This window comes from Echinops telfairi, unplaced genomic scaffold (genome assembly GCF_000313985.2).
Source record: "Echinops telfairi isolate 266 unplaced genomic scaffold, ASM31398v2 ScPeMD7_18;HRSCAF=68, whole genome shotgun sequence".
NCBI classification, from domain to species: Eukaryota; Metazoa; Chordata; class Mammalia; order Afrosoricida; family Tenrecidae; genus Echinops; species Echinops telfairi.
In genome coordinates this window covers 53,440,946-53,457,415 of record NW_022103915.1, presented here as the reverse complement: position 1 = coordinate 53,457,415, position 16,470 = coordinate 53,440,946, and the positions used below count along the sequence as shown (strand labels likewise).

The window sequence follows — 16,470 nt, the reverse complement described above, 5'->3', positions numbered from 1 at the left end:
GCAGGTTTCTTTGTTGCTTTGTGAGAAAAAAATCAGATCAACACTTGGTTGCGGGCCCTTTTGCCTCTTGAGATTTGAGGATAACCCTGCAGGTCCTATAGAACACAGATTACCTAAAGCCATCTCATGAATACTACATTCAGACCAAGGATGCTTACCTGGCCAAACATGTGATTTAACACTCCTCTTTTGGCAAAGGTGGGCCTTGAGTCTTCCAACTTTATGGAATGTTGAACTTGTATAACAGGTAGTCCAACACCACTAGAATGCAGGGATGATACAACACTTTTCTTTTTGGATTTGGAACGTAATGAGCTTACAATACCCAGGCCTACCTCACACAGATGGATTCAGCAACTCCGGAGGTGGTATCTCAGCACTGGTGTCTTCAAGAGCTGAACATCCCCAGCTTCCAGGCATTCTATTAGACAGCCAAGTTGAGACACACTGGACCCAGTAAGCTCTTGCATCTATGATTGTGAGAAACAGCTGAGCATCTTAAAGTGAGGGAGAAGCAAACTCAAATTCTTTAGCTACTTCAGGGTCATCTTGCATATATACAAGAACTATCATGCACTATGTAGTCTGGAATATAATTGATGTTCATACTATATTTTAAAGAGTAGATAATTGGTTAGTATATTTCCTCAGGATCTACATAAAAATGTATAACATTTTAAAACCTAGTGATGAATAGGATAAACTTTGGAGAAGTCACATATATGTGAGATAGCTAATACTTTTATGGATTATTGAGTCTTATTGTGGTGGCTTTCATATTCTTAAGTGTGGTGTGCTCATGGGGTTTTGTGATTTCCAGTTAAAAAAATGAAGATGAAAAAACTTCTTCCTTGACATCATCACCTCCTCTATACGTGGGTACAACATCACGATAGGTACCCGCTCTATTTTTTATTCGCAATTTAACTTACTTTTGTTGGGCTTTGTTTCTCACTGTTGGAATAGTGGTCTGCCATAGTCCTTGCAACTCTCACCAAGATCCCCTTATCACAATCTTTGAACTTGAAATATTCCCCATTGATGGAAATGGGAAACTATGCCTCCCTGTCTCTCCCAGTTTTTTCCTCCTTAGCAGAGAAACACCTGTCCTATTCTGGGTCCATGATACACTCGGGGGAAAGGAGATCCATGGCTCCGCTTCTGTAGGGTTTTTTCTCCTTTTTTTTAAACCACAGATTATGTTACTTCTCAATTTTCCATTTGCTCTCAGTTCAATTCGGTAAAGTCCCAGAAAGTTCCACCTAGGAAATATCCCTTAAGAGTCTGTGCTTGCCTGGTGCTATGGATTGAATGATGTCCCTCCTAAAGTAGGTATCAACTTGATTGGATCATTAAAAAAATGAAGATGAAAAAACTTCTTCCTTGACATCATCACCTCCTCTGGATGTGGGTACAACATCACAAGCTATTTCAGTATTATGCAATTATTTTCCATTTTGTGATCTGTTGTAATGATCCTACGTCTTGTGATAACAAACCTCTATGATAGTAATAAGGATCCCTGGTGGCATAGTGGATTATGTGTTGGGCTGCTAATTAACAAGGTCAGCAGTTAGATTCCATCAGCTGCTCCATGGGAGAAAAGTGAGGCTTTCTGTTCCTGTAAAAGATTACAGCCTTGGAAACCCAGAGGGGCAGTTCTGGTCTATCCTATAGGGTTGCTATGACTTGGAATAACTTGATAGCAGTGAGTTCTTTGGCATGACACTAGTGAGCCAGGATTAGTGGCAATTATGTTAATGGGGTAGGGTACAATCTACATAATTCGGTTGTCTCTTGAGTCAATCTCTTCTGAGATATTAAAGAGATTAAACAAGTTAACACAGAGAAGGACTTATTACCACCCAGAAAGAAAACCTGAGAGTGGAGCATGTCCACTGGGCCCAGGGTCCCTGAACTGGGAACCTTCTAGACCAAGGGGAAGGTTGATGCCAATGACACACGATCTCCACGGAAGCCTGGACTCTGTTGAAAGGAAACAAGGATTGTTCCCTAGATCTGGTTGAGAGAGAACGCTTTCCCCTAGAGCTGGCCCCTTAAATTTAGATGTCTACACTCCTAAACTGTGATAAAATACATTTCTGCTAATTAAGGCTGCCTACTCATGGCATTTCTGTTATAGCAGCACCAGATGAGTAAGACAAATGTCACAATGATTCCCCACCTTCATATGGCTGTAACTATGTCTCTGTCATAGGATGTTATCGTAGGGTTTCGCACTAGATGAAAGATTTTCTTTGCTACCAAGCTACTACCGCTTTTGTAGTTAAAAAGTTTCTTGAAATTACGCTCATGTGGGGAGCCCCCACATTCTTTCCAGTAGCTGAAGGGCTCATTTTACTGACTGAACAGATAATTAGAAAAATGTATAGAATTTTTTCCAAAGGCCCCATTGACTTTTCCACCCTCAATAATTTCTTCTTCTTCTTCTTCTTCTTCTTCTTCTTCTTCTTCTTCTTCTTCTTCTTCTTCTTCTTCGTTAGAATGTGCTTTATATCAAGGAGTAATTGGATACCGAGAAAACATTCCAGCCCAGTCCAATTTAAGTCCATATGTCCAATACTAGGCCTTAAGTCCTTCTTCAGACTCATGAAACAGCATGCAATAATGCAGAGTGCAGGTACATCACCAGCCGGTGGGTGAAAAGTCTTGTGGATCCAGTGGTGGTAGAAGCATCACAGGGCTCTGGCAGGTCTCCATGTGGCTCCTTCATAGGAAAGTGAAGGCAGAGAGAGAAGGGAAGAGGTTCCCTGAACCCTTCTTATAAGGTGGCCACTCCGAGAAGAAGGCACCATTGGGCTTTGACCTGATTGACAGCTAGACTTCACCCTTACACTTGAAGTTGACACAAGATTGTATAACTACCATAGTCTTTATACCTATCATTGTACCAGTTCCTAACTGTTTTGATTGCTATGGCTCCAGGGTTTTTTTTCCCATCATGACCTTAAGGTAGGGTGATTGTGATAGATTGTCCAGGTGGGCCCAAGGTAATCACACGGGTCTTTAAGAAACTCAGGAGAGTCCAGCGAATCAGTGCCTGCATGATGCAAATGCAGGCTTTGAAGACCAGAGGGCTCCCTGCGACAAGGAGTGGGGGAAGCCTCTCAACACCACATCAAACCCACTGCCTTTCAACTCATCATGACCTACAGGGCACAGAACTGCCCCTGTGGGTGTCCTAAACTTTAAGTCTTTAAAAAGAGCAGCCTCGTCTTTCTCCTGAGGAGAGACCAGTGATTTCAAATTGCTGCCCTTGCCGGTAGCAGCCCAATGTGTAACCCACTGTGCCCCCTGGGCAGCCTTTAGACTCTAGATTCTCCCAAGAACCTTTGTTCCTTGGGAGGCCCACTGTGCACTTCCAGCCTCCTAGAGGAGAGAGAAGAAATGCCCCTTGAAACCAGAAAGAAGGGGTCCTGCAGCTGCACGCCTTACAAAGAACCCTGGCTCCCACCCACTTCCAGACATCCGGGTCATGTGCTGGCCCAGAGCCCATGCTTCAGAGAGTGGGGTCGGGAGAAAGCTCACTGGCGCAAGGATAGACCACAACCGAACCCTGCTGCCCTCCCCAGGCCGATGGGATGGTGTCGAACTGCCTCCCAAGAAGGTTTGAACGGCCACTGCTTCTCACTCCCTGGAGCAGCTGACAGGTTTGCAGTTCAGATCTTTTTGGTGGGCCCTTGAACTGCTGTGCCAGCAGGGCTCCGGGTAGCATTCGGGCCTGGTGAGTCCCTTGGGCAGTGGTGAAATGTGAGTTCTCTGAGAGTCAGACCTACTGGCAGGGCATCAGAGCAGGACCCTTCTGCCTTAGCTGAAACACAGCAGGCAGCAAGCCCAGTTGGCCGCAAAGTCCAGGGTCCCCTTGTGCTGCTGCTCCAGTCCCAGCAGCTGGCCAGGCCGCAGGGCCGCAGCCCCGGGGCCGCCTCTAGGCTGCCACCCGTGGTCTGCGAGAAGGGCCGCCCCATGTCGTGGTGCCTGCCACGTAGGCCGACGACCAGTACACCTTCACCACTTGCTGCCCCAGCAGGTCTGGCCATTGCCCAAGCGCAGGGCAGGGATGGTGTCGGTGACCTGCACCAGGCTGCGAGGCTGGGCGCTGGGGGCGATGTGCAGGGCGGCGGGATTGGGGTGGATGCCGTCAGTAATCTTCCCGTAGACAATTGGACAGCCTGGGGCCACCTGGTCGCTGATCGGAGCTCCACGATGCCTGGGTCGCGGTGGTGGAAACCCTGCTCCGCACTGGGTAATTGGCTGCCTGTAGGTTGGCCATTGAGTGCCCAAGGGACACACAGATGCCCCGGGATGTCGGCTCCTGGCTGCCGCCCAGCTAGCTATGGGGCCAGTGTCAGGATGCGCACGTGGTGCAGATGCCCAGACGTGGCCCGGACATCTTGGAAGGCGCTGGTCTTAGAAGAGCGGCGGTGGGCCTCGGGGTGTGCGCCCCGCTTTTGCTGGTTGATGAACAGGCCCTCCAGGTGCCCTCTGAGGACCCCTGCCCCCGCCCCAGAGGGGGCACCTTTCTTCACAGGTAACTGAGGAAGGACCATGTGATAAATCTCGGGCAGGGAAGTGACTAGGGTAGGGCAAAAGGATGTGACTCCGTGTGCAAGGATCTCCTGGGCTCCCAGGGCCACCACTGGACCTACGTCTTCGGTGGCCAGCGAGAAGTCAACGCCAAATCCATCGTTAATCTGCTCATCGATGAAGCCCAGCGCCAGGATGCAGCATCCTCAGTCCCGCTGCTCGAAAAAGAGCGTCTCCCGGCCCAGGCTGCGGCCCCCGGGCCCCAGGTCTTCCGGAGCAGCCTCCCGGCCAGCAGGAGCTGCAGCACCCGGGGCCCGCCGGGACCGAAGGCCCACTCTCGATCTCCCAGTTTTATTGAGAGGGCGGATGGCGTAATAAAGATTAAACTAGCCAAATTTTCTAAAACCGCCGTGATTAAAGTATTGCCTTGAACTCAGTCTATTCCATTTGAGTCACAGAAACCAACCTCACATGAAATTATCACCGACTTACTGGTCTGACTCTACTGATTCTAATCAAATTCAATCTGAATGATTGGGATATTGCTAACTCTTGGTCCGGAACTCTAAAAAGGAGTCTTCACAGGTTAAAGGAATCTTTGACAACCAAAAGCCTGATATAGTAAAATTATCTAATATTAAACCTGAAAATGATGTTTATTGGAAAAGACATTTAGTGAGAAATTCTCTTGAGGCTCACTGAAAAAGATTTTACTTGGTTCTTGTGATCAAACCTGTGGAGTTAAGACCAGCACTTACCTATGTCAATTAAAGAAGCAAACGATACCTTCCAGCACTGTTTAACGTCCTAAGGGACTTAAACTGAAGTTCAAACACCCCAGTGACCAGAAGAACTGATATTAGATAATGTCAGCTTCTCACAAGATCATGGACAGGCAAGCTGTGGGGCTTCTTATACTGTACCGTATGCTGTGGTCTTATCTCTTCATGATATTTTAGCTATTATTCTATTCGATTTTTTTATATTACAGCTGAATCATTTTCCTTCAGTATGAAGCTTTTCTTAAATTTATTTGATTACCTTTTAATAAACCCTACTAATGCTTAGAAGAAAAATACATTTGGTATATTAGAATACTCACTAGCTACTGCTGGTAATTTAATTTATTGTTGGCTTTTCAATCATTTCCCTAATTTTGTTCCTGAAAATTTAAACCCACTAGCTTTACCTTTAGCAGATTACCTCTTTGTGAGGATTTCAGCAGCAGTTGTCAAATGAATAATGCCTGTCAGATCATGGCAATGTCCCAGACCAGGGAGTCCCTAAGTGTGCGATACTGCCCCCTGGGGGCGCTGGAACGATCCAGCTGGGTTGCAAAAGAGGATTCCTACACTTTTAGGGCTCTAGGATAAAATTATTCATTTGTGTGTGTGTGTGTGTGTGTGTGTGTGTGTGTGTGTGTGTGTGTGTGTATGTGAGTTATATATTCCTCCCGCCCCCTAGAAATGGGGACTGTGTTAGGCTGAGTTTTCTTGAGAAACAAAACCTCCATGTATAAGCAAGAACTTTATATCAAGAAAGAAATGTATATCAAAGAAGCAGCCTATCCAAATCTAACTCAAGCCCATGGGTCAAATGCCAGCTGGAGCACCTCCAAACTTAAGTAATTCTCAGTGATGTGGGAAGCAGGAAGTTCACAGGCTGGCAGGTGCAGAGTTACATGGATCCAGGGTCTGCAGGCACATGGTAGGCCACTACAGATCCCAGAGTCAGCAAGCTGTAGGGGCCACACACCTCAGAACCAAGTACAGAGTCCAAGCACGCAGGAAGGGGAAGAGGGGCAAGAGAATGAGTTCTCCACGGCAGGTCTTATAAAAGCCACCCCCCCTCCCCCCAGGAGATAGGATTACGTTGTGTCATGATTGAGAAGTTGGACTCCACCCATACCTTCATACAGTGCACCAAGTTAACAAAAATCTAACCATCACAGGGCCAGTAGGCAAAATAAGTTTGGGAACCTATGCCCTACCTCAAATGTCCTGTTTTAATTTGACCCCAACAGAGTCTGGTTGGCCTCGATGCCATCCACACTCACACATCCCGATTATTCCCCTTGCATAAGTATTCCTGAATACTTTACCTCCAGAAAACAGATACTGGAATTTGTAGGTCGATTATCTGCTTGTAATAATTCCGCAATGAAAAACTGGCTTGAACAAACTGATCAATCCATTCCTCTCCACATGGCAATGATAGAGAAGAGATGGGTGTGCACTTTTGTGTGGCAGATCAGAATACCCCAAATAATATGAATAAAACCAAGCAAGGTATCATACATTTGGCATTACCTTGCACGATGATTGGAGATTTATCGATCAGTGCATCTTGGGACATATAGGAGTTCCTTCTGATATTAATTCTTAAAGAACCCATCGGATAAATCCTTTGAAATCTGTCCGAATCCTGCTAAGCCTAAAACCAATCACCAATGAGGATGAGAAGATGTTGGAAATCCAGTGATAGAGAGATGGATATTTCTTCAAGCCTTTCTTTCTTGCTGTGACATCGCCCACTTGAAAACTCCTCCGTAATTTATCTACCACTGTGATCCAAACAGGAGCCCTGGTGGTGTCAGGTTACGAGTTGGGCTGTCAACTGCAGAGTCAGCCCTTTGAAACCACAAGCCCTATCTGTGGGAGAAAGTCTCCATTTTCTACTTCCTTAAGAAGTTACTGTCTCGGGAACTCATAGGGCCAGTTCTACTCCGCCTTCTAGGGTCACGCTGAGTCATAACCAATGGCAGTGAGTTTGGTTTTTGTTTTATGATCCAATTTGATGATATTGCTGATGGAACATCAGCTCAGAAAAACACAGAGAATCTCTTGTTAGAATAATATTGCCTAATAGATTGGTCCTTGATTTACTTTGAGCACAAGGAAAAGGTCCCCTCACCAACAGTTTAATTGGCATATGATTTGCATATTGTACAATTCAATAGTTCAATCACATCAAGAATTGTACAATTATCACCACACTCAGTTTTAAAACATTTTCTTCATTCTTACACCAAAATAAGTTTATACTCTCAGCAACATCTTCTGTTATACTTGGATAAATAACATAGGAGAAGTTGGAGATATCCCAAAGGTTTAGCAGAAGACTACTTAGTTTCGCTGAATACCTACTATAAACAGGTATCCTCTTTTTTGATATTTTTAGCTGGTTGATAGAAGATTAATGGTTCCTGGTTAAGCTTACTGGCACAGACCAGAATATTTATTGTCATAATTATAATAATTATTGTATGTATAATCAAAAGTATTATGAAGTATCTTGTACGTAACTTCACTATTATACCCTTGTTACACAAAGAATCATGTATTCTGAGGAAACTAAATTTATAGGAGAGACTAGCTTCATACCTTCAGTTACGGATTTTGATCACCAAGTTGTTCCAAATTTGTCTTTGTTTGGAGCACTGCAACTCACCCTGAAGATGAGACCTACTGAGACGGCAAGGTGAGGAGAAAAACTAGCTGAGGTCTCTTATTCTTGATATCTGAGGCTGAAATGAATCCAAGAACTCTGAGCAGAAGGAAGGTAATTCCACTGTGGGTGTTTAGTGTCCCTTAGTGGAGGCTTGAACAAAAAGGAAGAAGGCACTAAAAGGGAGCCACTTGTCCTAATAAAATAGCTGATACCCAAGGTCTGACTCAAACTCTAATTCTGGTACAAGTTCCTGCTTCTGCAGTCCTGTGAATAGATCATTGGCATCTTCCCATTTATATGCCTATGATTGTGGGCCTCTGATTGGGTGGAACCAAGAGACTCTTATTTCCAACCAATCAGGGTTTAAACTGGCTTAGCCCTTAACCCCAAGGCACTCTTAGTAAGTAAGGGTAAAGGTCAGAAATATGACGACAGAAGAATGATTTTGCTTAAGCTGTTCCGGGGAGAAGGTAGTTGAGAATAGAATTGCTGATGATGAATCCACTCTGTGATTCCAACCATGCCACCATCACACACTCCCCTTCCCCATTTTCACTACAGAAGCATACTTCTCTCTCCAGAATCTGGAGGAATTTTGTTTTCTCTGCGGGGTTGCTGCTCAATTTGCAAATGGTTTTATTTCTCAGCAAATCTCTTTACTTTTATTTTAATTGAGTAAGCATTCTTCCTCTTTAGCAGTAGAACCTTAATGAAATGACCCTCCGTCTCTCTCTTGGTTGACTCTTGCTGTGGCCTGGGATGGCTAAGCCCTTACCCCCTGCAGGTGTTCCAGGCAGCTCCCTATCCCACAGTCTAGATCAAATCAACTCATAACTGCACAGAGAGAAATTTCCCCTGGCTTTAGTCTTTGGATTGCCTATCCAGCCCTTATTTCCTGCCCTAGTATTGACCACTATCCCTGGGATGTTGATAGTAGAAACATCCATTCCCTTCAGGAGAAACCCCACTCCCACCATAGGGGTGTGGTCTGACATATAATAGTTTGACATTACCACATTCCCCAAAGTCCAGGTTATTTGGTCTTAAATAACACCGCATGTGTAATATCAACAGCCTTGGCAACTTTCTTTACACTTTCTTCTCATTAAAGGTTTCAAAATCTAGGGATCCAGCTTCATCCTGGGTTACTTGGTTATATAAGCATTTTGTTCAAAATTCATCTTAAGAACAGGTAATACACTTTAATAAGGACCTAAGGAGGAAAAAACTTGAGATAAAGAAGAACTGGCTTAGATATAACTAATAGTAAGTGTGCTGTAATTTTCTCTTAATCTCTCCAAACAATCAGTGTTAGAAAGTATTAGAAAGATTACCTGCCACTTTTGAATTACAAATACCCTGATTCTGAAGAGATTGCCTATTGTTGATGTACCTGCACAGGGCTTAGGCATGACTTTGAGTTGCCTAATACAGTCTGAGAAACCCTATCAAATGACACTGTTTTAGTTTTCCTTTTCCATTTTGGAGCTTTGGTATGAGCTTTACAAATAACCAATTATACTGGCTGAAAAGGGGATTCTCTATATCTTTTTCAGGGGTTGGCAAGCAGAAAGGGGACCAATAACAAGCTCTTGCTGTTCATTGGAAGCAACAATGACATCTTATTCCTGATGACGTAGTGGGTTCCACGTTGAACTGCTAACTCAAAGTCAGCAGCTCAAAACCAGCAGCTGCTCTGCAGGAGGGATGCGGCTTTCTGCTTTTGTAAAGACTTCCAGCCTTAGAAACCCCCAGGGCAGTTCCACCCCGTCCTATAGGGAGCTGTGACTCAAAACCAGTTTGATGGCAATAAGAACAAGAACAAATATGTTTGTATAAGCTAAAATGTTCTTTCACATAGACTATATTATTTTAATCTTTATTACCAGCCCTTAGATTACATGATGTGAATATTAGTATTGCTATTTTAAAGATTTGGCACACTAAAGGCAGGAAACACGAAAGTTAGCTCTCAATTCCACTTGTGATTCTAAATTTAATGCTCTCTCTTGTGAAAATTAAAAAAAAAGTTTGAGTTAAAATCTGTTCAAGAGTATGTCGTTGGTAGGTGCCATTGGGCCAGCTTCGACTCACAGCAACCATGTATGTGCAACAGATCCAAACCTGTCTGGTCCCACATCATCCTCACAGTTGGTACTATGTTTGAGACAATTGTTGGAGCTATTAGGTCAGTCCTTCATGTGCAAGGTCTTCCTCTCCTTGTAGCCCTTCTGCATTAACAAGCATGCAAGCACCCCAGATGGAGGTCCGGGGACCGTCCCCTCCTGATAGCATGTTCAAAGTATGTGAGAGGAAGGCTCACCATCCTCTCTTCTAAGGAGCGTTTTGGTTGTCTTTCTTTGAAGACAGGCTGGTTTCTTCATCTGGCAGTAACTATGCTTCATCAACACCGGAAGCCCAAGGCAAAATTCAAATGCTTCGGAGATCATTTTCATGGCTCAGCCTTTGCTTGCATATTTGGCCACTGAAATGTGCCACGATGTGGGCCAACCACACCTTAGTTCTCAGAGCTTTGCTACCACCGATACTTTCCGAGTCTTTCATGAGACATCAAGAGAAGCATCCAAGAACGAGTATGAAATCTTGTACTCATTCTTCAATTCTCTGCTCATGGGATCCCTTTTCTGTGAAGACATTTCCCAACCCCCCCCCCCCCCACCCCCAAGAGCTCTCCCGTGGGCTCTCCTGCACTTCGCAGCTTTAGGACAGTGCTCCTCCGTCTGCGAGTTTCGGGGAGGATTTGGATGCATGGTGTTTGGGCATCATTGTTGCTCAGTCAAGTTCAGTCGGATAAATGGCGATTGAATGAAAGGGAGGGTGGGTGATATTTCGGAAGTCACAATGATTCCTTTCATGGCTTTCTTTACCTAAGGAGGCAACATGCTATTTGCTGTGTCACCATGTTTCACTGGGATACATAAAATGTGCGAATGAAGAAGTGAAACAAAAAAAAAAGAAAAAAAGAAAGAAAAGCATTGAGACCAGACTATTTACTTAAATGTCATTTCTTTCCCTCATTTGTTCTTTTTCTTTATTCCCCCTGCCGTCTCTTTCATTTGATCCCTTCAATTGGCTTTTCACTTCAGTCCCTCTGGCTTAACTTGCTTTTAGAGGACTTTCCGATGACCGCCCTGTGACTCAATCTGAAGCAAACCGCAGCAGATGCGGACAGGGAAGGAGGCAGAGGCGGGGGCTGTGGAAGGCAGGGGGAGATGGAGGCAAGCGCAGGTGTGGAGAGCAGCTTTGCACTGAGACACGGAATTTCTGTGTCCAGCCTGGCATTCAGAGATGTTCCCCGCTGCTCTGGAATCTCTGTAAACACAGGGATTTGTCTGGAATGACTTTACAGCTCAGCAGGAAGTGTGCTAAGTGCCAGGGCTCTCAAACTGCGAGTGCTGCTCAGACTCCCAGGGAGGAGTGCACTCAGGCCTGGGGTGCGCCCGGCCCGGCCCGGCCTGCCAGCGCCCACTGCAGCTGGAGAGGGCCACAGAGAGCTTAGTGCACGATCCAATTTCACCACGGTGCCTGTGCCAGGAGGAGGGTGGTAGGGCTGAAGGGCACCTTGCAAAGACATTAACTCCGTTTCTGTGCTGTTATGGGAAGCCACACCTAAAATGGTCCAGAAAGTCATTTAAAAAAATCCTGTTCTTTTTTTTTTTTTTCAGGTTAGGAACATTCATGGTTTTACTCAAGGATGTACTCACGATTCCGTTTCTTATGAGACACATCTAAACTAGTTTTGCTACAATTGAATTCTTTTGTCCTTAATTGCTACAATTGAATTCTTTGGTCCTTAATTGCTGTAATTTAATTCTTTTGTCCCTAATGTCCCATTTTTCAAGCGACACGGCTCACTATGCCTTTCTTACTGCTGTGAGTGGAACCTTAGACGTTTGACGCAGAGGAGCTATTGGGCGTCCCGGGCGGGCAGAGCCAAAGGCTATGCACGTGGTGGGTTGCTAACAAAAAGATGGTGGTTTGAGTCCATGGGGAAGAGGCCTGTGGGTCGACTTCTGAAAACGTGGTCACTGAAAACGCTCTGGAGTGAAATTCTCTGTTACAACAAACGGGGCCACCATGAGCTGGAACCTGCCGGCAACAGGTCCCCAGAATGTGAAAGAGGGAAATGCGATGCTGGTGTCTTTGGGAAGCGTGAGCCACGGTGCCCACTCTCCTCTGTAGCTCATTTGAAGAAGGTGCTCTAAGATCCCCGGGCCGAGTCACGTGGAACCCTTGTTGTGTGGGGAAGCAAGAGGGAAGGCCACGAGAGCACCATCGGCTGCAATCCCCTGACTTCCCTCACGCCCAGCCCTGGAGCACTGGTGGCCTGTTCTCCTGCCAAATGGCCTCCTCCCAGATACGACTTGGTACTTATAGCTTACTTTTCTAATGATTATGAGCTTTGGATTTTCTGGGTTCAAATTTTGGAGACAGCTATTTACTAACAAGTCACTTGAGCTCTTTAAACTGAGTTTCTTCTTCCGTAACATAAGCTTCTGATAAAACTTAGTGTGGCGCCTGATTATAGCATATGGTCAATACTTTGGTGTTGGATGTTCTCAAGCCAATTTACCTTATGGGTCACCCAGAGGCACTATGTGTTGGAAACCAAATAGAGCAGTCAGCTTTTTTAATCGTGTCTATTGATTTGCCATCACACCTAATAAAAATATATACTCATTGGTACAACCAATAATATGACAGCAATAAAGGTGAAATAACAACAAAAAGGGAAAATCATCTATGATCCTTTGACCTAGAATGAATCCCTCTTGTTTGGATATCTTCTTCAGAACTTACTCATTCATATATAAATGAGTATCTCTGCTAGTACTATATTCCGGGTGGATTCATTTTTACACTTGTCTCATTTTCAATTGATAGAATAAATGTAAGACATTTACCAAAAAGCCCAAACTAGAGCTGTTCTGTTGAGTCAACACTGATTCTTAGTGACCCCATATGTGACAGAGAGGAATTGCTGAAAAGGATATTCTTGGATGGAAACATTACAGAAGTCAATTTCCACACAGGGATCTAAGATATTAAACCAGTCACCTCAATTATATGCTGTTTTAAATGACAGTTAATTGTTGCTTATGCAACAACCAAGGAGCCTGAGCCCCTGGGACAGGGTTTTCTTGCAGGTGACAGATGGGAAGTTCAGCCCTGTAGGAGTTTTTCATCTTATTGCCTTTACTGCAAAAAGGATAGTTGAAGTGCAAAAAGCGGTGCCTATTCTGCTGCATTTTAAGTGTGTGTATTAAACTCAGATGGCAGATGTGATGTGTTAAACTGGAGAAAAGCCAATCAATACAGTTCTATATGATTACCTTTTAGTTTAAGTTATTCTTTCATCCATTTATAATGTGTTAGATTCTTATAATGTGCTGTGGGTCAGACACAAGAGGTCCAGCACAAAGCAGACCATGGACCTGCTGTTCTAGGTTGTAGACTAGCTGGTGAGGTAGACAAGGAAGGAGACATAGTGGGGGACATAGAGGGTGGGCCATCTTACCCAAGCTTAGGGGGTGATGAGAGGTATCTTAGAAGATACCCCAAGTTGGGCTCAGAAGGGTGAATAGGAGCTAGCTAGGTGAAGAGGGGCTTAATATCTTGGGATATATCATATCATATCATATCATATCATATCATATCATATCATATCATATCATATCACGGGAGAATTTGTTGCTAGAAAAGAGAGCTCAGATGTTTTCCCACTTATTAGCAAGCCCATGAACCTCAGTTAGGACTTTGGGAATAGTACGGCATAGACCCACTATGGTTTAGGAAACTGAAAGTCATTTATTCCATAGGGTGAGTGTAGGATGAAGGGTCCAAGGTAAGGAGTTTGGACTCCCTTCTGTGGTCCATAGGGAGGCACTGACATATGACAATGATGTGCACTGACATATTACAAGGATGTGATTTTAAGTTGTGTTAGTAGGGGTAGACTAGAGAAATTCATAGACACTCGTGTATAAGACAGAGCTTTATATACAAGAGCAATTGAATATTGAGGAAACATCCCAACGCAGTCTAGATCAAGTTCATAAATTCCTCTTTAGACCCACACAACTATGCAAGATGCCAAATGCAGGAAGATTACAGACCAGTGGTGGAAAGTCTTGTGGATCCTTGGCAGTAGAGGCATCTCAGCACTGGCAGGGGTCTCCATGTGGCTCCTTCAGTTCTAGGGCTCTTGCCTAGCGCCATGTGTCTTGTCAGTAAGCATGTCTCGCAGGGAGTGAGCGAGCATAGTCTGCCTCCAGCGAACTATTTATCTCCTTAGCGCCTCCAAGTGAGAGGTCATCAAGCTGTGACCTGATTGACAGGCTAAATTCTATTCCTTCACTCTTAAGTCTCAAATTGACAACACATTATGTACCACATGAGTGATGTGATCTATACTTTAGGGAGATTACTTAGATTGAGACATCCTCAACCGGTTGGTGAGGGCAAGACTGGATGCATGGAGATGCTGATCAGTTGTGAATCTGTCGTAGTGACCTACCACTGATATACTTCAGTGCGTGGCTTTAATGAATGGAACTTTATTTTCTCATAGTTAGTCCACAGTGTTGGCCATGTCGATTTCTTCTGTGAGCCTCTCACTTAGGCTTTGGTCTCTGCTCATTATCTTTGGCATTTCTTAGTATTCTTTGGTGTCTGTCAACCCCCTGTGTGTGTCTCTGTGTCTATAATGCTCCTTTTATAGCTCAGAGATGATCAGGTTTAAGATCTACCCTATGTGACTTCATTAACAAAAGAAAACCTCAATTTCTAGACCAGGTTCCATTTACATAGAAGTCCAGAGGTACGGATTTCAATATATGCTTGGAGGGAACACAATTCAATCAGTAATACCCATCATTGAAGTAATCCAGTGATCCAGACGGGGCTAAGAGCAGTGCTGATGGAGAAAAATGGATGAGATCAAAAGATATTTGGTCGTGGGAGGGTTGGACGTGGATCTGATCAGGATGCATGTGTGAGGCAAGAAAGAGAGAAACAGAGAATGAGGCCCAAGGTTCTTCTTGTCTATATCTTCATGTTCCTAACCATGAAGTTTCTTCATCATAAATAATTTTGTTTACAGGACAATTGGTGTCATGTTATGTACCTGAGTATTCATTCATGACAAAGAAGGAAAAAGTTGCTTGGAAGCCTGTGTGGCGCTCCATCACACATTTGAGCATGGTTTTTGGGTCAATCATTTCTTATCTTTGAAGGGAGATGATCAGCCTATGAGAAGCTGACCATCAGTCAGGTTGGGCTTCCCAACATTTTAGAGTCATGGAACTTACTAAAATAAGCACACTTCCATGGCTCCCAGCAGGGCCAACTTCTGAGGCTGCTCTTGGCCTGAAGAAACTGGATTGGAGTCCGACCTGCCCTAGGTCTTGCCTAGGTTTGAGGCTAGCCCATCTTTGTCATGCGTCTAACAAATCGAGTGCATACCAGTGTGTGAAGCTCTAGTGCAGTTGTTAAATTATTTAGTCAGATCATCTGGATCAGCATGATAGCTCCAATATGTACTAGTTGTATGACCCTGAGAAAATGACTTAAAATGTCAGAAGCCTTGGTTTTCTGATCTGTAAAATGGGAACACTAATAGTACCTACCCAGCAAGGTTGTTGTAAAGATTACATCAAAGAATGTAAAGGGCTACTTTATTACAGCTGCTGGATACATGAGCACATGCTTAGTGCATGCTAGCCATTTTTGTTTTTAAATGACCTTTTCCACAATGAAATGAATTTTAAAAGTAAATCAATCAACATAGTTTTGCAACCATTGCCATAATCCAATTTTGGAATATTTCTGTCACCTGCAAACATGGCAAGTACGATTAGTTTTTTGTTTGCTTTTTCTATAGATGTGTCCGTTTTGAACATGGAATTAAGCATGTAGTCTTTTGCATCTTGCTTTTTTCACTTAGCATGCTGCTTTTGAAGCTCATCCATATTGTAGCATGTACTAATACTTTGCTCCTTTTTATTATTGAATGATAGTTCACTATGAGGAGCCCTACTGCTGCAGTGGGTTAAGCATTGGCCTGCTAACCCCTGGGTCAGCAGTTTGAAACCACTAGTGGCTCCTCAGAAGAAAGACAAGGCTTTCTACTCCTTGAAAATTATTTATTTATTTCGGCTTTCTACTCTTGTAAAGGTTACAATCTTGGAAACCAGCAGCAGCAGTTCTGCTTGTTTTTACAGAGTCAGTATGAGTCAGAATGACTCGAAGGAACGAAGGCTTTTTGGGTTGCATATAGATAGCCCACATTTGTCTATCCACTTGCCAGTCGATGGACTCCACATTGTTTCCACTTTGGGCCTATTACAAATGGCACTGCTATGAACAATTCCTTACAAGTCTTTGTGTGGACACACTTACTATATAATCCTCCAGTTCTAAGAGGCAAACATTCTAAAAAGCACTGAACCTGTG

At 44.1% G+C, this 16,470-nt stretch overlaps 1 pseudogene; it reads right to left on the bottom strand.

Annotated features, from left to right (window-relative positions):
• Nucleotides 1–3,828: 3,828 nt before the first annotated feature.
• Nucleotides 3,829–16,470, bottom strand: part of LOC101647490 — an 80,866-nt pseudogene continuing 68,224 nt past the window's right edge.